Raw genomic sequence first — 24043 nt, 5'->3', positions numbered from 1 at the left:
AGAGACCCCCATCACCCAGGACATGCCCTCTTCTCACTGCTGCCATCAGAGGGAAGGTACAGGAGCCTGAAGACACACATACACCACTTTAGAAACAGCTTCTTTCCCTCCACCATCAGATTTATGAATAGACAATGAAGATGACCTCACTGTTGTTTTTGCTCTCACTTTGCGCTACTTGGTTAATCCTTTAAACACATGCTTATTGTAATCTATCGTATACTTTATGTATTGGACTGTACTGGTGCTGCAGAACAACGGGTATCACGACATACGTTAGTGATGGTAAATCTGATTCTGAAAGGTGTCTTCAGTGTGTTTTGAAGGCTTTTCCTCCACATAGATTGTGCGCTCCTCCCAACGCTGTCACAAGAGGGTGCCTCTGCCACAGACAGAATGGTGAGGATGTCGCCGTGAAGGTCCGTCTCTTTTGTTGGCTTGTTGGACCCTATCTGACAGATGTGATCTTTAGACCTCAGCCAACTGAGTGCACGGTGGTGTGACCAAACTCTGATTTGTAACTGACGCTGAAACCCCAACCTAGGGTAGATTCCGTGACCTTGTTATTTCAGTGCCTCTACCTTATTCAACTTGAACTGATAAGGAGTTAATCAGATGAGATGCCATGAGAACTTATTGGGTCTGTATTTTATGTTGAGAAGTCCCAGAGGCAGTCTCTCCCACTGAGATACTGAAAGAGGTGTCCAGTATGACGTTTACAAGGTATGTGAGTGTGGCTTTCTGAATTTAGACATGAGTTTCCAGATACCTGGGCATGTGAATGACTTTGTCATGTGAAAAAAGATCTAGAGCTTTCCTGACGTATATGATAAATAAAACCTTCTCGGGCTTCTAGCTGGGAACAGGTATTGATTACAACTGATGCTCCTACAGAATGGCTACAAGGTGAAGGGAATCAATCAGGCACTTAAAAGAGCTGACAGAAAAACCAGGAAAACCAACAACAAGGGGGAATCTGCCACTACCACCCGTCTTCCCTATATTTCCATGGTTTCTAGAAGGATCACCAGGATCCTGAAGAAATACCAGATTAATACCATCCACAAACCCGTAAGGAAGCTCAAGTCACGGTTTATGTGGGTCAAAGATGACCTGGAAATCAGGTCGGCTGATATTTACAAGATTCCTTGTGAAGGTGGAGCAGAGTATAGTGGAAACCCACATTAGGGAGCATAGGAAGTGCGTCTGTTTGGGTTATCCAGAGAAATTGGCGGTAGCAGAACTCTGCATTCTCAATAGCCATAGGATTGACTTCGACGGCACAAAACTACTGTGCCGTGCCAATGGCTTTTGAGACCATCTGGTAAAGGAAGCCATTGAAATAAAACTAGAGGAAAAGAATTTTAACAAAGATGAGGTCTCGCTCTGAGTAAGAACTGGAATTCGATTGTAAATGAGATGGGAGAGTGGAAACTGATTGGATGAGGACTAACCAATCAGGAGGGATAAACCACGGGCCAGACTGGAGATGCCCGGGCATCATACCTGAGAAGATGGCAGAGTTTGTCATTGAAACACTAGTTATAATCAGTATCAGTACTCGGCTGGAAGCCCGAGAAGAGTTTATTTGACTTTGGCATGTCTGAGTTCATGCCGGGTGATCTACTGAGTTTCATTCTTGATCAGCTTCATAAATAGAACGTAGAACATAAAACACTACAGCACAGTACATCTTCAGCCCGTGATGTTGTGCTGACCTTTCAACTGACATAAGATAAATCTAAACCTTCTCTCCTACTTAGTCCTTCATTTTTTAGATTACGAGGACACGCAGTCCTCCTTTATTGTCATTTAGTAATGCATGCATTAAGAAATGATACAATGTTCCTCCGGTGTGATATCACAGAAACATATGACAAACCAAGACTGAAAAACTGAGAAAAACCACATAATTATAACATATAGTTATAACAGTGCAAGCAATACCGTAATTTGATGAAGTACAGACCATGGGCACGGTAAAAAAAAGTCTCAAAGTCTCTCAAAAGTCCCAACATCTCACGCAGACGGTAGAAGGAAGAAAACTGTCCCTGCCATGACCTTCCAGCACCGCAAACTTGCAGATGCAGCATCCTGGAAGCACCCGACCACAGAACGACTCTCAGTCCGTCCGAAAACTTCGAGCCTCCAACCAGCCCTCCGACATCGAGCACCGAGCACCATCTCTGCCGAGCACTTCGACCCCGTCCCTGGCCGCCAGCAACGGACAAAGCTGAGGATTTGGGGCCTTCCCTCCAGAGATTCTCAATCGCACAGTATCAATTGGCAGTGAACCGGGCATTTCAGAAGTTTCTCCAGATGTTCCCCTGTGCTTCTCACATCCATCTCCATCAAATCAGGACTGTGCACGGCCCCTATTTAACAAATACTATATCATTTCACCGGAAAGGCTGTGCGCGCTGTGTCGCACCACCATCTTCTCCTCCCTCCCTAAGAACCCCTCCGATCAAATCTGGATGAGTTATGAAGCATTTCCAATTCAACCACATCTACCAGTTACATGTAAATCAGACCGGGCAAGGGGGCAGGTTCCTTCTTCTGGTGGATATGAGTCAGTGAATCTTCTTTAACTGAAATGGCAGGGAGCCAGCTGGATTTTCACAAGCATCCACTCATTATTGCTGAGACTTTAAAAAGTGCGCGGTAAATCTGAGCTTACTTTCCACAGCTGTCAAGGTGGATTTGAAACTACACCTCTGTATTGTTAGTCTGTGCATTTTACCATGCATATTGCTCCAAAACTTTAAGAATCTTGACAACTTGGCTTTTCCAACAGTACCTTCGAATTCACTACCTCCCTTATCGAGAAGGACATGCAGGACCCCAGGTAGGGCTCATTAGCACAAAGAAATGTACTCCAGCACCTTCAGGCCACCCCAATGTATTACTGCCAGTCAGCAGGAAAACTAATGAATGACTGATGTGAAAGTTGTTGAAATATTTCAGCAATTTCTTAAGAAAGAAATTAGAAAAGCTAAAAGAAGATGAGGCTGTTTTGGCAAATAAGGTGAAAATAAATCCAAAGGGTTTCTACACTTATGTTAATAGCAAAAGGATAGTGAGGGATAAAATTGGTCCCTTAGAAAATCAGAGTGGATGGCTATGTACAGAGCCAAAAGAGATGGTGGAGATTTTGAACAATTTCTTTTCTTCGGTATTCACGAAGGAGAAGGATATTGAATTGTGTAAGGTAAAGGAACCAAGAAGGGTAGTTATGGAAAGTATGACGATTAAAGAGGAGGAAGTACTGGCGCTTTTAAGGAATATAAAAGTGGATAAGTCTATGGGTCCGGACAAGTTAGTCCCTAGGACCTTGAGGGAAGTTAGTGTGGAAATAGCAGGGGCACTGACAGAAATATTTCAAATGTCATTAGAAACGGGGATGGTGCTGGAGGATTGGCGTATTGCTCATGTGGTTCCATTGTTTTAAAAGGGTTCTAAGTGTAAACCTAGCAATTATCAGCCTGTGAGTTTGACGTCAGTGGTGGGTAAATTGATGGAAAGTATTCTCAGAGATGGTATATATAATTATCTGGATAGAGAAGGTCTGATTAGGAACAGTCAACATGGATTTGTGCGTGGAAGGTCATGTTTGACAAATTTTATTGAATTTTTTGATGAGGTTACTAAGAAAGTTGATGAGGGTAAAGCAGTGGATGTTGTCTATATGGACTTCAGTAAGGCCTTTGACAAGGCTCCACACGGTAGGTTAGTTAGGAAGGTTCAATGGTTAGGCATTAATATCGAAGTAGTAAAATGGATTCAGCAGTGGCTGGATGGGAGACGCCAGAGAGTAGTGGTGGATAACTGTGTGTCAGATTGGAGGAGAGTGTGTAGTGGTGTGCCTCAGGGATCTGTACTGTGTCCAATGTTGTTTGTCATATATATTAATGATCTGGATGATGGGGTGGTAAATTGGATTAGTAAGTATGCAGATGATACTAAGATAGGTGGCGTTGTGGATAATGAAGTAGTTTTTCAAAGCTTGCAGAGGGATATAGGCCAGTTAGAATAGTGGGCTGAAAGATGGCAGATGGAGTTTAATGCCGAAAAATGTAAGGTGCTACATTTTGGAAGGCCTAATCAAAATAGGACATACATGGTAAATGGTAGGGCATTGAAGAATGCTGTAGAACAGAGGGATCTAGGAATAATGGTGCATAGTTCCTTGAAGGTGGAATCTCATGTGGATAGGGTTTACTAAAATGTTGCCTGGGTTTCATCTCCGAAGTTACAGAGAAAGGTTGAACAAGTTAGGTCTTTATTCTTTGGAGTGTAGAAGGTTGAGGGGGGACTTGATAGAGGTGTTTAAAATTATGAGGGGGATTGATAGAGTTGAAGTGGATAGGCTTTTTCCATTGAGAGTGGGGGAGATTCAAACAAGAGGACATGAGTTGAGAGTTAAAGGGCAAAAGTTTAGGGGTAACATGAGGGAGAACTTCTTTACTCAGAGGGTAGTAGCTGTGTGGAATGAGCTTCCAGCGGAAGTGGTTGAGGCGGGTTCGATGTTGTCGTTTAAAGTTAAATTGGATGGATATATGGACAGGAGAGGAATGGAGGGTTATGGGCTGAGTGCAGGTCAGTGGGACTAGGTGAGAGTGGGAGGTCGGCACGGACTAGAAGGGTCGAGATGGCCTGTTTCCATTCTGTAATTGTTATATGGTTATATGGTTAATTCCAACTAATAGTAAGAACAATTGAAAACACTATTGCAATTTTAGAGGGTAATGTCAGCGTAACAGAGGGTGAGCTTCGAGGCCATCAAATGATTCCTTTCCGTTACCTTTGATTTGTATATGTTGACAGCATAAGTGGCTTTTCTGATGAAGCGGACTACTTAACTGACGCCAGCTGATTTATTGACTTTTTTAAGAATTGCTAGAATGCTGTAAGTTAAGAGCATTCTGGCACTGGCTTTGTGTGGTACGTGGCAGAGATTAGGGATGCCAGCTTTGCAGGATTGTCCTGCAGTCTCCAGGAAGGAAAGATCGATCTCCTGTCAAAAAGAAGAATCATAGTAAAAATAGCTTTATGTCCTCCGTTTTTTTGTTGTATAGCTCCAAACATATTGGAGATGAGAAAACGTGCTGTTGGATGCAGGAGTTTTTGGGATGGTGACTCTGGGAATATGTCGGGCGGAACTCCAGGAATATATCCTGCTCCAGTCAGGGTGCACGATGGAATACTTGCCCCATTACATTCAGCCAAGGGTAATTCAGGAATGAGAAAAACAAAACACTGGCATTCCCTGTTACATAAGAATCTCCAGGACATAAAAAAAATAGTTCATCCATTGGGTCATATTCTGTGGTTGAAGTTAATAAATTGTGTTATCCTTTTCATAAAGGTTTCTGGTTAAAACAATGTAAACATATGTTAACAGAAAGTCACAGGAAGTCAAGGTCAGTGAAGTACTGATCTAGGCAAGTTATTCTCTATCCTGGGTTCACACAATTGTAGAACTTACTCTTACAATATTCACATTCGTCAGGATGTGCAAATTTTTAACATTTTGCATTCTTGGCACACAACCAATAGCTATAAAGGAAGGAAATACATGTGCAAAGAATTTTGAAAACTTCCTACAAAACAAAACAATGTTATTTCAATTAATGAGCTTCACTGGCTTACATCCAACACAAAATAAGACAATATCTGAACATAGACTGAAGGATGAGTTAAAGTGGAAGACAGCAGTTCTTAGCCTTTGGAGATTAACAACCCCAGCGATAATGGCAAGTCATCCAAAGTCTGAATGGATTATGATCTCAGTTCAGTCCAGGCCCAGTTACTATTGGTTTTTCAACTCTACAGCACACAGTAAAAGCCATCAGGGAGGTCGGAAATGTAGTAATAAATATAATAATGGCAAACATAGTTCATCAAAATCTTGCCTTAAAATACATGAATCACATGTTATTACAAATACAAGGCTGATCCAATTTTGGAGTCAGAATACCACAAATTATATTATGACAAATCAGTTATTACAGTTGGATAATCCATAATAACTGTCTGGATATAATAATACAGGATAAACAAGCAAGAACTACTTACTTAGTAGATATAGCCATTCCAAACACACATAACATACAGAAATCAATGTGAAAACACCAGAAATATACTGAATTAAAAGAGGAAATTGTAAGACTATGGAACATGAACAGGGTATATATTGTCCCAATAGTAATATCTACAACTGGTATCATCCCAAAGGCACCACACAATAGAATTAAACAATTAGGGTTACATAGTAATCTTCAGGAAACCACAATATTAAACACCACTAGAACAATCCAAAAGTTTCTAGCAATTGAGAAACGAGTGTGCTTGGCTATGCCTGTACCCCAGGCTTTATCAGTCTGAGTTGAGAGAAAGAAAAAATATAATAACAATAACAACATATTCATACAACACTTTTCATTGGATGGGTAGTTGGAAGTGCTGTACAATGGGATAAAGCAGAAGCATGAAAATAAAATAAATAAAAATAAACATGAAAATAAAAGACAAAGAGATGTTAGTGCAAAGCAAGGTGAAATATATAGGTTCTGAGCTGGCATTTAAAAGGTCAACTGAGTCTGCATCCCTTATAGTTTTAGGCATTGAATTCCACAGATTAGGAGCGTAGCTCAAAAAAAAGCTGACATGCCAATTAGCTTTCAAGGGGCACACATCAAAGTTGCTGGTGAACGCAGCAGGCCAGGCAGCATCTCTAGGGAGAGGCACAGTCGACGTTTCAGGCCGAGGCTCTTCGTCAGGACTAACTGAAGGAAGAGTGAGTAAGGGATTTGAAAGTTGGAGGGGGAGGGGGAGATTCAAAATGATAGGAGAAGACAGGAGGGGGAGGGATGGAGCCAAGAGCTGGGCAGGTGATTGGCAAAAGGGGATATGAGAGGATCATGGGACAGGAGGCCCGGGGAGAAAGACAAGGAGGGGAGGGAACCCAGAGGATGGGCAAGGGGTATAGTCAGAGGGACAGAGGGAGAAAAAGGAGAGTGAGAGAAAGAATTTGTGTATAAAAATAAATAACGGATGGGGTACGAGGGGGAGGTGGGGCATTAGTGGAAGTTAGAGAAGTCAATGTTCATGCCGTCAGGTTGGAGGCTACCCAGACGGAATATAAGGTGTTGTTCCTCCAACCTGAGTGTGGCTTCATCTTTACAGTAGAGGAGGCCGTGGATAGACATGTCAGAATGGGAATGGGATGTGGAATTAAAAGCTTTCAAGGGAGATTGTGGTTGTTCAAATTTAAGAGACTGGCAAAGAAGACCAGAGAACTCAAGCAGGATTATACAATGAAAATAATTCTGCTATATACTCTGGTCCCTGACCATTAAAAGCTTCCAAACGTATGTTGAAACAAATGTATTCCAAACAGCGAGCTTTTTGGGTAGGTGAATCAGTCACTTTTCCTTTTGGACTTCTCTCTTTCCCGAAATAACTTAACTCAAAATGACATTTGCCTGCAAGAATACATTGATAGCTCAGAATCAAAATCAGATTTATGTATTATTCACTGATATATGTCATGAAATTCGTTGTTTTGTGGCACCAGTACAGTACAAAACATTACAATACATACAATAAACTATACATTATATAGAGCAAAAAAAGAGTTCATGAGTTCATTGTCCATTCAGAAACCTGATTGTGGAGGGAAAGCAGCTGATTCTAAAATGTTGAGTGTGTGTCCTTAGGCTCCTGTACCTCCTCCCTGCTGGTAGTAATGAGAAGGGGGCATGCCTTGGGTGGTAGGGGTCCCTAATGACGGATGCCTCCTTTGTGAGTCATCACCCTTTGAAGATGTCCTCGATGCTGTGGAGGTTAGTGGCCGTGATGAACTGCCTGCAGCTTTTCCAGTCCTGTACAGTGGTCCCTCTATACCAGACATTGATGCAACCAGTTAGAAAATTCTCCATGCTGCATCTGTAGAAATGTGCTAATCTTTGGTGAACTGAACTGAATATGCCTGGACGCTTTCGATGACCTTGTGGTTTGATGTTTTATATTCTCTGTTTCTCGCTCATTTTTTTTTGGGTGTTTGCGCAGTTTGTTCTTTTTTGCGTGTTGGGGATTTGATATTTTCTTTGAACAGGTTCTGTGATTTCCTTTGCTTCGTGGCTGTCTGTGGAGAAGACAAATATCAGGGTTGTATACTGCATACATACTTCGATGATAAATGTACTTTGAATATCTGACATATCAAATCTCTTCAAACTCCTAATGAAATGTAGCCACTGGCATGCCTTTTTCATAACTACATCAATATATTTGGTCCAGGACTCCAGACATACAAATTTCCTTTCAAAACATGAGCCTTAGACCCTACATTACCAGGTCCAGGAATAGTTATTACCCTTCAACCATCAGGCTCCTGAACCAGCATGGATATCTTCACTCATCTCAACACTAAACTGATTCCACAATCTTTGTACTCACTTTCAAGGACTCTACAACACATGTTCTCAGTATTACTTATTTACTTGTGTACGTTTTTATTATTGTTTGATTTTTTTCTGTATTGGCACAGTTTGTTTTCTTTTGCCCATTGGCGCTCGTCAGTCTTTGTGTGCAGTTTTTCATTGATTCTCTTGCATTCCTTTGTTCTACTGTGAATACCTGCAAGAAAATGAATCTCAGGGTAGGATATGGTGACATACAGTATATGTACTTTGATAGTAAATCTACTTTGAACAACCTTCAAATGTGAAGACAGTAAAATCATTTGTCTTCCTACTGCTGCAGTAAACTCATTGCCTCATGTCTGAGTGTGGTTTCATTGGCACTGACCAGCAAGCAAATTTCCCTATTAATTTGCCTTTCTGCATGTGTTATGTCTATGCAAAATGCACTTGATACACGAAGGTAACTTAATAGGATCAGTTGCTAAATGGCCTGTGCAAAAGAACCACAGTCAAATGTACACCTAATGATACCGGTTTTGGTATAACATCATACTTAACAATGCAGGAATAAATTTAATAGGATTTTTCTGGAGCTTCATTGTCATTGGTTGCTCATTTTGCAATGCTGCCCCATGCAGTTGTACGACTCAAAATACTCTCACACTGCTGTGCTCTGTTGCAGAACATTACTGGGACCACTTGACTTATAAAACCTGCACCTGACAACCAATGAGAAGTCTACTGACATTTCAAAACTTGGAAACTCTTTACAATAGACACCTGTGATACTTTTGCTAACTTTACTAAAGTCTTGAAATTGGGCCACAGACATTGGTGGGGCTAAGTCAAGATTTAAGCACTGACCAAGGAGACATGGATGGGCTCAGTACTGAGAATGAAGCCATTTTGGTAATTCACAGCCAAATGATTCTATCAGATTTATCTATGTACATGTATCCTTCCAAAGGTAAGCATCTCTTCCAAATATTCTCTCAGATCCAGGTTCAGATTTAGATTTGTTTATCACATGTGCATCAAAATATACAGTAGAAATGCATTGTTGGTGTTAACAACCAATGCAACCTAGGGGTGTGCTTTGGGCAGCCTGCAACTGCCAGTGCTAACATAGCAGGCTCCCAATGCTCTCTACAGGAATATAGCAATAATGAGCTCTTGTCTGGAGATACAGGAACTGAAACTGCCTCTATAATAATATTAATGTGTAAGCTATTAACAGTCCTGGTGGAAGTTTCACTGTTTAGATGAGGCAGAGATCTAGAGTCAGTGTATAAACTAGTGCATACCCTGGAAGTTTAGTTAACTCTTTGCATCATATCGCAACAGAAGACAATAAAAGCCCACCCCCTGCACCTCCTCCACCGTCCATGAACTGGCCTTATGGGGAAATAGGCCACAGAGATACCTTGTTAGCATTGTCATAGTCTCGCTTCTTAACATAACGAAAGGAAATGCTTTTGCACACGAATTTCAATAAATTGTGATCTCTGTCCTGCACAAACAGTTTCTGTGTTTTCCATTAGTGTAATACATGAAGTCATCGCCACTAAGTGCATAACTTCTTCATCTCACGTGAGATTTAAACAAACTAGTTCAGCACAAGAAATGAAATGGAATTCAAAAGGGGGCTCTAATTAAGAGCACTTTTCTTTTGGCCTTTGTAAGGTTCATAAGAATATTGAGCACACTATCAATGCCTAGAAAATGTGTCAGATTCAGATTCAGATTAATTTATTTATCACATGTACATCAAAACATACAGCAAAATGCATTGTTTGTGTAAACAATCAGCACAACAAAAGGATGTGCTGAGGGCAGCCCACAAGTGTCACCACTCATTCCAACAACAGCATAGCATACCCACAATGTTGAAAAGAACAATACAAGAAACAACAATAACACAACTCCAGGAAAAAAACAAGCTATTTTCCTCCCTCCCTCCCACCCACTCACTCACTCACATAAACAGACAGGCCTTCAACCCAAGGTGGGCTGCCTCTGGGCCTTCAGCCTCCAGTAGGTTCACATACTTGCAAACTGGTAGACATTGAGCCTCCTACTTCCTCAGTGGATTTTTACAGACTCGCAGACGTTGTTGGGGCCTCTAACTAACGGACATATCAACTTAAGGCTTCAAAGATTGGGCTTTGGCTTCTGAACTTGCTGGCTTAGGTCTTAGATTTTCAGGCTTCAATCCTCTTCAAGTTGGAAACCTGTGGAGGTTTCTCCTGGCATTCATTGAGTCACCGGCACTCAGTGCTTTTCAATTAAGTCCGAGTGATCTCTTCCTTGCTGAGCATATATTGTCCTGTGCAATCTCCAGGCTCCAAAGTGACAAAAAAAAACATCTCATGAAACTCTGGTTTATGACCCAATGAGAATATGAACCAACAAAGTACAGAGACTACGACAAATGTATAGCAACTTTCATCATTGTGATGTTATTAAGCAAATGGTGAGAATCCTGTGGTAACTCTTCAGTAGGCACCTGCTGGGGCGTGAGGACATCCATTATATAGCATTGGAGCAAAGTTTGGACACAGACATCGGGAAAAATGAGCAGCAACTGGATTAGGAAGAGGAAGATGAGGTAAATAGGGTAGAAAAGGAAAGAAGGATTTTGTCAGTGGTGCAGTTGCAATCAAATTGGCGGAGGCCTCACACAGGTCTGGGATCGAGAGATTTTAAAAAGGAGCTTTTGCGGGATTTCACCTTTTATCAGTGGCGTAATCGCAGCCAAATTAACAGAGGAGGCCTCACACGGGTCCTGCAGCAAGTGATTTTAAAAAGGAGCTTCTGCGGGACTGTGGCTTTCTCCGGCAGTGGAGTCACAATTCATTAGCAAAGGCAAAAAAAATTAGGCAGGGACAAGTGGAGTGGCCATTCTTTGGAGAGGTTATAGTGTGAGTGGTTCAGGGTTACAGTGGAGAAGCTTTAGCTCATTAGGTTTTTGGCAAGAACAGGCTTGGGCAAGATAAGCATCTGGTGAGTCTCATCTTCTTCTGGTGAGTTCATTCTTCATTCCTCATCTGTTAGTGCATAGTTAGAGCAGTGAGAATGGCTCAAGGGGCTGTATTGTGTTTTTTGCATGAAACGTGGGGATTCTGGGAGACATCCAGCTTCCTGGATAACCACATCAACGTCAGGTGTGTTGAGCTGCAGCTGCTCAGAGAACATTTTAAGGAGCTGGAGATGCAGCTTGATGACCTCTGGCTCATATGGGAAACTGAGGGGGTGTCAGGTAGGGCTACAGGAAGGTAATCACCCCCAGGTGACAGGAGGCAAGTAAATGGGTGACTATCAGGAGATGGAAGGGGAATAGGCTGCCAGTGCAGAGTACGCCTGTGGCTGTTCCCCTCGATAATAAGCATACCTCTTTGGATACTGTGGGGGTGGGGAGCTGCCATGGCCTTATTTCTGGCACTGTGGCTCAGAAGGGAAGGCTGGAGAAGAGAAGTGCATAGTGATAGGGGATTCCACAGTTAGAGAATTAGAAATGTGATTCTGTTGACACGATAGAGACACCTGGATGGTATGCTGCCTCCCAGGTGCCAGGGTCAGGGACATCTTGATCAGGTCCATGACATTTTGAAGGGGAAGGGTGAGAAGCCAGAAGTCTTGGCACCAATGGCATAGGTAGGAAAAGCAAGGAGATCCTGAGAAGAGAACTTAGGGAGTTAGGTAGAAAGCTGAAAAGCAGGGTTTCCAGGGTAGCAATCTCTGCATTGCAGCCTGTGCCATGCGCTAATGAGGTAAAAAAACAGAATAATTTGCCGGGTGAATGTGTGGCTTAGAATCTGGTACAGGGGGGCAGGGTTTCAGATTTCTGAATCATTTGGGTCTCTTCTGGAGAAGGTATGACCTGTACAAAAGGGGAATTAATATTGTTGCAGGCAGGTTTGCTAGAGCTGCTGGGGAAGCTTTAAACTACTTTGGCAAGGGGTGGGAACTGTAGTGATTGGGCTGAGGATAGGGATGTTGGTTTACAAGTAGAGGCAGTCTATAGTGAGAGTGTCAGGAAGGACAGGCATATAATAGGGCAAAATTGCATTCAGTGGGATGAGATGTAGTGTAAAAGGGGACAAAAATGAAAAAAGGTGAAGGACAGTACTGAAGGTTTTATATTTGAATGCATGCAATATATGAAATAAGGTAGATGGCCTTGTAGCACAGTTAGAAATTAACAGGTATGATGTTGTGGGCATCACTGAGTCGTGGCTAAAAGAAGATTATAGTTGGGAGATTAATGTCTAAAGAAACACATTGTATTGAAAGGTAAGGCAGGTAGGTAGAGGGGGTGGGGTGGCTCTGTTGGTAAAAAATCAAATCAAATCCTTAGAAAGAGGTGCCATGGGATTTGAAGATGTAGAATCCTTGTGGGTAGAGTTAAGGAACTGCAAAGGTTAAAAGACCCTGATGGGAGTTATATACAGACCTCCAAACAGTAGCCAGGATGTGCACTACAAATTACAACAGGATGCATGTCAGAAGGGCAATATTACGATTGTCTTGAGGGACTTCAATATGTAGATAGGTTGGGAAAATTAGGCTGGTGCTGGATCCCAAGAGAGACAATTTGTAGAATGTAGAATTTGTAGAGCTGACTTTTTAGAGCAACTTGTGATTGAACCCACTAGGGGATCAATTATTCTGGATTGGGTGTTGGATGAACTGGATTTAATTAGGGAGTTTAAGGTAAAGGAACCCTTCGGAGTCAGTGATCAAAATATGATAGAACTCACCCTGCAATTTGAGAGGGAGAAGCTAAAGTCAAATGTATTAGTATTACAGTGGAATAAAGGGAATTAAAGAGGCATGAGAGGGGAGCTGGCCAAAGTTGATTGGAAGGGGGTACTAGAAGGAATGATGACAGAGTAGCAATGGCTAGAGTTTCTGGGAGAAAGTTTGAAGGTGCAGGACAGATACATCCCAAAGAGGAAGAAGTACTCTAAAGGCAGGATAACCCTACTGTGGCTGACATGGGAAGTCAAAGCCAGTATAAAAGCAATAGAGAGGACATATAACGGAGCAAAAATTAGTGGGAAGTTATAGGATTGGGAAACTTTTAAAAACCAACGGAAGGCAACAGAAAAAGCCAATCCCGGGGGTGGGGGGAAGGTGAAATAAGATGGTAAGCTAGCCAATAATATCAAAGGGGATACCAAAAGTTTTTTCAGATATATAAAGAGAGGCGAGTAGATATTATACCGCTGGAAAATTATGTTGGAGAGGTAGTAATGGGGGACAAGCAAAGAGCCGAAGAACTAAATTAGTATTTTGCATCAGGCTGCACTGTGAAAGCCACTTGCAGTTTGCTGGACATTTCAGAATGTCAGGGGCCAGAAGTGAGTGCAGTTGTTACTACTAGGGAGAAGGTGCTTGGGAAACTGAAGTTCTGGCAATGGATAAGTCAACTGGGCCAGATGGACTACACCACTGGATTCTGAGAGGTAGCTGAAGAAATTGTGGAGGATAGGTAATGACCTTTCAAGAGTCAATAGATTCTGGAATGGTTCCAGAGGACTGGAAAATTACAAATGTCACTCCACTCTTCAAGAAGAAAGGGAGGCAAAAGAAAGGAAATTATAGACCAGTTAGCCTGTCCTCAGTGGTTGGGAAGTTGTTGGAGTCGATTGTTAAGAATGTGGTTCTGGAGTACTTCGAGGCACTTGATAAAATATGCCAAAGTCAGCATGGTTTCTGAAAGGAAAAATCCTGCCTGACAAATCAGCCGGAATTCTTTGAGGAAACAACAAGCAGGATAGACAAAGGATGTTGTGCACTTGGAATTTCAGAAGGCCTTTGACAAGATCCTGCACATGAGACTGTTCAAAAAGATAAGAGCCCATCATATTACAGGAAAAATACCAGCATGGGTAGAGTTTTGGCTGATTGGCAAGAGGCAAAGATTGGAATTAAAGGGACACCTTTCTAATTGGCTGCCGGTGAGTAGTGGTGTTCTGCAGGAGTCGGTGTTGGGACCACATCTTTTAATGCTGTATGTCAACGATTCGGATGACAGAATTGATGGTTTTGTGGCCTAGTTTGCAGAGGATACAAATATAGGTGGAGGGACAGGTAGTGTTGAGGAAGCAGAGAGGCTGCAGAAGAACTTAGACAGATTAGGAGATGGAATACAGTGTTGGGAAGTGTATGGTCATGCACTTTCATAGAAGGAATAAAAGTACAGTCTATTTCTAACTGGAGAGAAAATTTAAAACTGCAAAGGGACCTGTGAGTCAAAGTGCAGAATTCCCTAAAGGTTAATTTGCAGGTTGAATTGCTGGTGAGGAAGACAAATGTAATGTTAGCATTCATTTTGAGAAGACTAGAATATAAAAGCAAGGATGTAATGCTAAGACTATATAAAGCACTGGTGAGGCCTTGGACTGTGAGCAGTTTAGGGCCCCTATTTAATATAAGGATATGCTGACATGTGTGACAGTTTCAGAATGATTTTGGGAATAAAAGACTTATTGTGTGAGGAGCAATTGAAGGCTCTAGGTCTTTACTTGCAGGAATTTAGAAGAATGAGGTGGGATCTCTTTGAAACATATTGAATGTTGAAAGGCCTAGATAAAATGGATGTGGAGAGGATGTTTCCTGTGATGTGGGAGTCCAGAACCAGAGGGCACAGCCTCAGCAGAGAGGGACTTACATTTACCATGGAGGTAAGGAGGAATTTCTTTAGCCAGAGGGCAATGAATCTGTGGAATTCATTGCCACAGGCAGCTGTTGAAGCTAGGTCAATTGCTCCTCACACGATAAGCCTTTTATTCCCAAAATCATTGGGTGTACTTAAGGCAGAGATTGACAGAGTCTTGATTAGTCAGGCCATGAAAGGTTATGGGGAGAAGGCAGGAGAATGGAGTTGAGAGGGATATAGATCAGCCATGATGAAATGGTGGAGCAGACTTGATGGGCTGAATGCCTACTTCTTCTCCTGTGCCTCATGGTCTTATGGTCGAAGGATGCAGGAAGTATTGAAGGGGGAACTCACCTTGCTCCTTGCTGCATGAGATGCAATGTTTTATTCAGCTACAACAATTGGCATCGAGATGGAAACCTCTCTATGCTCCACCTTCCACAATAGTTTCCAATCTATTGACAAGTACTTGTACAACCCTATTGCTCATGGTCTAAGGACCCATGACAATTGCTACGGACTAGATGACGTAGCTGTGAACCCTGATGCACCCAACATGACATCCAGAGAGGCTGCAATGGATCTGGGCAGCCTTCCAGCATACACTCTAATTCCGTTGTTTTACTTATTTATTTATCTGGAAGGTCAGCACGGAAAAGGCCCTTCTAGCCCAATGAGCCACACTGCCCAGCAACCCACCTCTTTAAGATAAGCCTAATCACAGGACAGTTTACAAGGACAAGTTAATCTTTGGTCTGTGGGAGAGAACCAGAACACTCAGAGGAAACCCATGTGGTTCATGGGGAGAACATACAAACTCCTTACAGACAGTGCTGGAATTGAACTCCAAACTCCGGAACACTCCGATCTGTAATAGTGTTATGCCAACCACTATGCTACTTCTTCTTGCAACACACACAAAATGCTGGTGGAACACAGCAGGCCAGGCAGCATCCATAGGAAGAAGTATGGTCAATGTTTCGGGCCGAGACCCTTCGTCAGGACTAACTGAAAGAAGAGATAGTAAGAGATTAGAAAGTGGGAGGGGGAGGGGGAGATCCAAAATGATAGGAGAAGACAGGAGGGGGAGGGAAGAAGCTAAGAGCTGGTAAGTTGATTGGTAAGAGGGATACAAGGCTGGAGAAGGGAGAGGATCATGGGACGGGAGGCCTAGGGAGAAAGAAAGGAGGAGGGCAGCCCAGAGGAAGATGGAGAGCAGGCAAGGAGTGATTGTGAGAGGAACAGAGAGAGGAAAAAAAAGAGGGGGGAATAAAAATGAATAAGGGATGGGGTAAGAAGGGGAGGAGGGGCATTAACGGAAGTTAGAAAAATCCGTGTTCATGGCATCAGGTTGAAGGCTACCCAGACGGAATTCTTCTTGTTCTACTTCTTCTTGTTGACTGCTGATTACATAAATTCTATGCTCTCAAGCTACCTTTAAATACTTGTTCTTAAATTGGTATGTACGCTCAGTTGCACTTTATTAGGTACATCTATACACCTGCTGGTTAATGTAAGTAGCTACTCAGCCAATCAGGTGGCTGCAGTTCAATGCATAAAAGCATGCAACCATGGTCAAGAAGTTCAGTTATTGTTCAGGCCAAACATCAGAATGGGGAAGAAATGTGAGCTAAGTAACTGACTGTGGAATGATTGTTGGTGCCAGATGAGGTGGTTTGAGTATCTCAGAAACTGCTGATCTCCTGGGATTTTCACACACGATAGTATCTAGAGTTTATAGAGAATGGTGCAAAAAGAAAAATCATCCAGTGAACGGTAGTTCTTTGGGCAGAAATGCCTTGTTAATGAGGGAGGTCAGAAGAGAATGGCCAGACTGATTCAAACTGACAGAATAGTGGCGGTAACTTCAATAGCCACACATTACAAAGGTGGTGTGTAGAAGAGCATCTCTGAATGCACAACATGTCGAACCTTGAAGAAGATGGGCTATAGCAGTGGTAAACTACAAACATACACTCAAACATAGCTCCTCCACCTAATAAACTGTCCACTGAGTGTACAGATTGTCACTGTTACTTCTCTCTCTTTGGTTGAGAAACTTGGAACAAATATGTTCAGGATATGGCTGAGCCACATTTTCTTCATTGAGCACACTGATAGATAAAACTTGATGTCTAGCAACATACAAAATCCCTTGTTCCTAGGATATTGCAAATTTAAAATTAAATTTAAGAACCCTTCACAAGGCAATGTTTTCATTCGATGCCTCTGTTTATAATTATATTGGAGAACTTATACTGTCATTACATCCTCCGACCTGTGATGGCAGCATACAACATGTCTTCCAATTCCTCGCATTGTTAAGCAAAGGAATTTATATTCTGGCTAGTTTTGCTATCAGCAGCTTCATTGTTCCACTACAAACACATAGCAAACATATTACACAAAGATAAAGGAGAATATATGACCTTTAAAGGGGGATTGAACTATATCTGAGCACTTGGTATAATCATCTCTAAACATTTAACTCACATACAATGACTGCATTCATCGACCTCCAATGGCCAGCCCCATCTTGGGTGTAATCCTTCACTATCTCTCTGACTTCTTCCAGTCTTACAACCGCTCAAGAAATACTCATTCATCTCATTCTGACATTCTTGTTTTGCCAATAATGAATATTGTGGCCCTTAAGGACTGGAATTTCCTGTTACGATATGAACCCAACTGTGCCAGCCTCCAGAGTTTCGGCGTTCTGGATCTCTGGAGTATGGATACAATGAAGAGGGTGTTCCATCAACCAGCCAGAGCTAACAGATGCTTGGTCTGATGAAAGTGCATCAAGATAGTTGGTTAGCCATTGACTATGCAATTGAGTTTTAGACGTTGGCCAAGGAGTGTGGCTGGAATGAGAAGGACTTAGCCACGCTGTACCACCACGAACTCCAAAGGTAATTAAAGGATGCTTAGGGAGAGCCAGTAGAGGACAGAGGCCCTGATTGATCAGTCCATCCGCCTCAATAATTGCCCGGCAGAGTGAAAGTGGGTCTATCTCAAGAGGTCGAAGAAGGCTAGCCCAAGCCCAGCCTCAGTGCATCATAGTTCCACTTCCCAACCTCAGACAGTGACCAAACCGCCTCCTGCACAAGATGCAAATCAGCTGCACAAAACTCTCCACCGATGACAGGTCCCGGCGTCGGAGCTGAGGTTGCTGCTACTGCATTGGGGAAACAGCTCACTTCTGGGCCAGATATCTGACGTGGACACTGCTAAGACCATCCAGCGTCAGGAGGACTGTGACGGTTGTAGTCATTGCTCACAGCCCTACAGATTCCAGTGTTTTGCTGAGGATGGAGATCTCCTGGGGAAAGAACAAGTGAAAGGAAAATGCTTTTGTGGACTCTGGGGCAGCTGGTAATTTCTTGGACCTGGGGACAGCCCAGGGTCAAAGAATCAAAACCTGGATGACTTGTCTTTTCAGTTTGACAAACCCGAAAAAAAGGAGCAGCCTACCACCATTTTTGCCCCAAATTAATGTGATAGCGCCCATTCATTGGGGAATCAACACGCTTGAACAAAAGCCCCGGGGCAAGGGGAGATTCCCAAGAATGATCCTCTGGGTCATCTGTTCATTCTGAGTTCTGTCAGGTCTAAGGTTCTTTCACAGGGACACATATCTAGAGTGACTGCTCACCTAAAGATTGCCAGAACCCTCGAGTTTGTTAAGAGGATATACTGGTGGCCTGGAATAACAGAGGAGTCCAACAGTATGTGCAAGCGTGTGAGATGTGTGCCCAGAAGAAGGAGCCCCACATCCAACCTCAGGGGCTCCTTCACCCTCTGCCTGTTCCAGACAAACCTTGGGCACACATCTCCATGGACTTTGTCATGGGCCTTCCACCTTCCAAGGGAAAGACCGTCATCATGGTGATTATGGACTGCTTCTCAAAAACTTGCAATTTCATAGCACTAGGCAAACTACTGTCAGTGGCGGAGACACCTGAGATTGCCCTTCATCAGGTCTTCAGGATCCACGGATTTCTAGTCTACATTGTGTCCAGTCGTGGTCCACAGTTCACTTCACGTTTTTGGAAAGTGTTCTGTATGCTGATCGGGGCTACAATGAGACTTTCCTCTGAGTTTCGGCTGCAGTCCAATGGTCAGATGGAGCAGGTGAACCAGAATATGGAACCAACCTTAAGATGCCAGACCTCAGAAAGACCAGAGGAGTGGTGCGATCAGTTGTTGTGGGCAGATGTTGCCCACAGCACACTATAGAGTTCTGCACAGGGGATGTCCCTGTTTGAATACCAATTTGGATATTTTCCACCACTCTTTCCTGAGCAGGAGGCCGTGGTTGGGGTTCCTGCTGCTGAAGGTCTTGTCAGGTACTACAAGGAGAAATGGACTAGAGCGAGGGAGATTTTGTTGGCCTATAAATGTAAGGCTGAACTGAAGGCCAACTGTAAGAGAAGACAGGGGCCAGCTTTGCAGCCTAGGCACAAAGCCTGGTTGTCTACTCAAGATTTGCCTTTCCATTGGCAGTCAAGGAAACTGGTGCCCAAGTTCATGGCTTTTCAAGGTCCTTAAAAAAGTGAACCTGATAGCTTATACTTTGCAAGCTCCCCACGACCCTTAAGATTAATCCCACCTTCCACGTATCCAAGTTGAGATCTGCGAATACCAGTCCTTTAGCCCCATCACCATCTGCCCAGCCGTCACCCAGATTCATTGACGGGGAACAGGTCTTCACCATAACAAAAGATCTGGATCCATGAACGGTTCAGGGTGTTTGGCAGTTCCTCATTGACTAGGTAGAGTTTGGACCCGAGAAATGGTGCTGAGTTCCAGAGAGGGACATCCTGGACCCGGCATTGATTCATGATTACTGACAACATAACCCCAAGCAGCCAGTGTGTTGGGAGCCGGCCACAGGGAACGCACCCGAACATGGGTTTAGATGCTCTGATTCTCTTGTGTATGGATAGCTGGTGCAGTTCTTTAAAGATCATGCTTCGCTAATTGGTGGATAAGTTTTGGCACCAAGATTTGGATACTTCAAGAGCACCTGAACTCGACTCAGTCTCAAAATTGTGTCCCGATTCTACTTCAGATACTCCAGTCCTTGTCACCCTCACCTAGGCCTCTCATCACATTTCCTTTCTTAATCTCTTCACCTTTCTCTTGTTCTTTACGTGGATCCCTAAAGCATACCTCTTTAATTCCGGTCACTGGACTTCTTAGAAAAGTATAGCTCAGGAACTGGCCCTTTATCCCACGACCAAGTCACAATGGAACCCTAGCATCCTAATTTGCTGGATGAGCTGACTATGAGGGACCTTATTGAATAATATGGCTTGGTGTGAAATTTGGTTAAATAGTGGACCCAAGAAACATTATGAGATAGTTTATTACTGGCTAAATAAAGGTGTTGTTTAAATATTGATATACATCTAGTTATTAAATATGTTTTGCAGGTGTGTTATTAAAGCCATTATATACAGTACTGTGCAAATGTCTTAGGCATATACTGCATGTATAACCTGGATGCCTCAGACCTTTGCATAATACCGTAATAATTTTATGTATTACACTGTATCACGGCCACAAAAGAAAACAAATTTCATGATATATGTGAGAGATGATAAACCTAATTCTGATATAGGTCTCTGTTATGGACTGAGAATGGGATGGGGGCAGGGAGAGGGGGACCATAGTTGGGAAGAGGGGAAGGGAGAGGGGAGGGAATGGGAAGCACCAGGGAGACATTCTGTAATGATCAATAAACCAATTGTTCAGAATCAAATGACCTTGCCTGGTGTCTCAGGGCTGGGTGCGTCTGCAGCCGCACCGCCTGTCCCATACCCGACCCACAGCACTCCACCCTCATCATTCCCAACATCCTTTGCTCCCACCAGATTCACAAACTCACTCTCCACTCCATGTTGACAAATACAATACTGTGCAATAGTTTTAGGCACCCTAGCTATGTGTGTGTGTGTGTGTGGCTAAGACCTTTGTACAGTACTGTAAATAAAAGTTGACATGAAAGCTGCTTGATAAGCATGGGCTGGTTTCTATGTAACTGCCATCTCTTGAGTCTATCAAATGGAGAAGATGAATGGGCAAATGCCTGTGCTGAAGATGGGCCAGAACACTCTACTTTCCACTTGAAGGGCAGAAAGTATGACAGGGTTTTGGTATCAGTCTTAGTTCACGTTGAGAATCTGCTAGAAATGGAGACGGGGCTTAAGTGTGGTTGGTTTTGCTCCAGCACCCTGACATCATTGGTGTGCAGCTGCACAAACTGTGTGCAGTTCCAACCCAACTTCCTGTACAGTACATCAGTTCTTAAAGCCGTAACACCACAGATAATGTTGTATGTTACAGATAATTACCATTTTATGGAAAAGTAGGTTTCTTTATTACTCATTTGTGAATCTCTTTTTTCCCCCAGGGCAGCTTAGATTTACATTTTCCTATTTGCACCAGTTAAGCTTCTGCTCAATCTGGAAGACCCTTCCACTGCTGGCTACCCACAACCAATGCGACGTTGGTTCTCTCTGGGCACTGAAAGGAGGAGTCAGCCCTGGGGCAAAGGATATTTGATCCTCGTACATCTGGCCCGGGAGCAAGGTTGGATTGCGCTAGGCGCTGAGCTGATCTGAAGAGCTTGAGAGCGGCTTCTGGCTGGGTGACAAAATCTGGGCCTGGAACGAGTCGCTGGGTGGCATGGTCTAGGTCCCGAGCCCTTCACAGTAGCTGGGTCATAGTGCAAGGTTCAATCCGGTACTCAGACAATTTAAGCACCAGCCCAGATTAGAGACAAGAGCCGATTTTGCTCGCTCTCCACAATGTTCACTCCTCTCTCCAGGGAGCCAGAGCCTTTTGCTGTTTCATTGTTTGGTCAATTTAAATGCCTGCCCAAATAGATTGAAAAGACGGGGTGTCAAGATCTGAGGTGAGAGCAGATTCCGCTTGCTCTTCGTGATGGTCATGGCGCTGAGGCTATGAAATCTGCCCTGACTACTGTGCTCCGTGCTCGATAATATGATAAACTGATGAGCGAGGCTTTGGGCCTACTCTGGGCTGCTCCAGGATTCAGTTTGGTTTGGAATGTTGTTCGCTTCAATTGTTTGCATGATTTGTGTTTTTTTCTTTCCTGTTGCACACCAGGTGTTGGTCTTTTATTTTATTTTTGTCTTTAATTGGGTTCGTTTGGATTTCTTGCTTTGTGGCTATCTGTAAGCAGACAAATCTCAAGGTTGTATAATTTTATACATTGTTCGATAATAAATGTACTATGAATCATGAATCTTTGAACTTTGAACTGCAACTGACATCTACTCTTCCTTGCTACTCAACTTTAGTTAAATAAACACATCATTTTTGCTCCAAAATGAATGAACTCTCACTTGGTATGGCAGTTGCCCATCGTGTCCGACGACGACAGGGAACTTGTGTGGGAGAGCCGTTGCACTGCGGCAGTTCCACTCTCGCGAACTCGGGAAGTCCACGTCCAGTGATACGAACAAGGTCACAAGTAGGGGTCTTCCTTGGTATAGTGGATGACCATGATGTGTCTTATTATGCTCTTTGCTCTTCACAGAGTGTTGCAGATTTGCCTTCCCGGCCATTGGATCTCACTGTACATCTCATCCAGCCAGTCCGCCAGAGCTGACTTCTCATACTAGGACAGTCATGTCCCTCTCTCACCGGGGTATGAGACTGCCAGCTACCCTCACCTAGTTTAGTCCACTCGTCGAAGCAGTGTAACGGAGTGTGTCACATGCAAAGTGTTACTTGGAGCCACTGATGACAGCTGAGTGTCTGGTGGGGACTAAAGGTGAGTGAGCTGCCCCAGAATGGTCACAACAAGCCCCCTCATGCCTCTCACATGCCCCATACACTCACACTTAATGGTGTTGAAATCTGTCTATCAATGTTTCCCCCCACTCACTTCATCACCATTGTCGGCTTCGACTCTTATGCTGTTGCCCACGTCGCTTACTTTACCAGCTTTCTGTTTGTTTATGGCAAATGTGAACATGTTGCTCTCCTCAGTGTTTTCAAAAGATAAGCACATTGCAAAGTTGAGGCCCGAACACAGATTGCATCTGTCACCGTTCGTCACTTCCTACCACAACATTCTCGAAGTGCCTTCCTTGCCATGACCTCAAGACCTTAATGTGGTAGAAAGGGTTCATTTGGCATGATGTTTTTATTTTATTCCATTGGGGGGGATGTGAGCATTTCTGTACAGTTCTGCAGTTATTGCCTATCTCTGATTGCCCTTGAGAGTGACGAGCTCTTAATGAAGCTTTCCCCATGTTATTTTTAAGGGAGTTCCAGATTTACGACCTGCTATGGAAATACCATGCATGTGAACAGACCAGGGCTGGACATTCTGCAGCACATGATTGGCCCCCAACTGTCTAAAGTGCCTCGAGCTGCACTGAAGGAATGGGAATCAAGATCCAAATCAGAACCTTGCGGAGGCTGCAAACACGAGAAACTCTGCAGATGCCGGAAATCCAAAGCAGCGCGCACAGAGTGCAGGAGGACCTGACAAAGGGTCTTGGCCCGAAATGTCAACTGTTCACTCTTCTCCATCGATGCTGCCCGGCCTGCGGAGTTCCTTCAGCAGTCCGTGTGTGTTGTCTTGCGGAGGTTGGAGGGGTACCTGCAGGTAATAATGCTCCTGTGCACTCACAGCCTCCAAAGTCCATGGGCTTGGAGGAGATGTCAGAGCGGCTTAGATGAGCAACTGCGGTGTGCTTCTCCTCAAGATCTCTCAACCCCTGCTTTAATTATACCCATCACTTGGCCTCCACAGATGCCTGTGGCAATGAATTCTACAGATTCACCACCCTGGGGCTAAAGACATTCCTCCTCATCCCTGCTCTGAAGGGCTGTCCTTGTTTTCTGAGGCTGGGCCCCACTATTGGAAACGTTCTCCTCACACCGTGAACACAGAAGACTTCGAAGA

General features: G+C 43.5%; 2 long non-coding RNA genes across 3 annotated transcripts; one reads left to right on the top strand and one right to left on the bottom strand.

Moving 5' to 3' along the window:
- Positions 1-5610: 5610 nt before the first annotated feature.
- On the bottom strand, positions 5611-23049 carry LOC140185911 (uncharacterized). Of its 2 annotated transcripts, none has more exons than XR_011882750.1 (3): positions 22470-23049; positions 15919-16101; positions 5611-8149 (listed from the first exon to the last, which is right to left on the bottom strand). It is a non-coding gene; the product is annotated as an uncharacterized lncRNA (long non-coding RNA). The 2 variants fall into 2 exon arrangements; XR_011882749.1 differs by lacking the exon at positions 5611-8149 and adding an exon at positions 10408-10771.
- On the top strand, positions 21517-23708 carry LOC140185912 (uncharacterized). The gene is made up of 3 exons (XR_011882751.1): positions 21517-21690; positions 22664-22900; positions 23397-23708. It is a non-coding gene; the product is annotated as an uncharacterized lncRNA (long non-coding RNA).
- The last annotated feature ends 335 nt before the right edge of the window (positions 23709-24043 follow it).

The sequence above is a fragment of the Mobula birostris genome, chromosome 21 (genome assembly GCF_030028105.1).
Source record: "Mobula birostris isolate sMobBir1 chromosome 21, sMobBir1.hap1, whole genome shotgun sequence".
NCBI classification, from domain to species: Eukaryota; Metazoa; Chordata; class Chondrichthyes; order Myliobatiformes; family Myliobatidae; genus Mobula; species Mobula birostris.
This window is presented reverse-complemented; position numbering and strand designations above follow the sequence as displayed.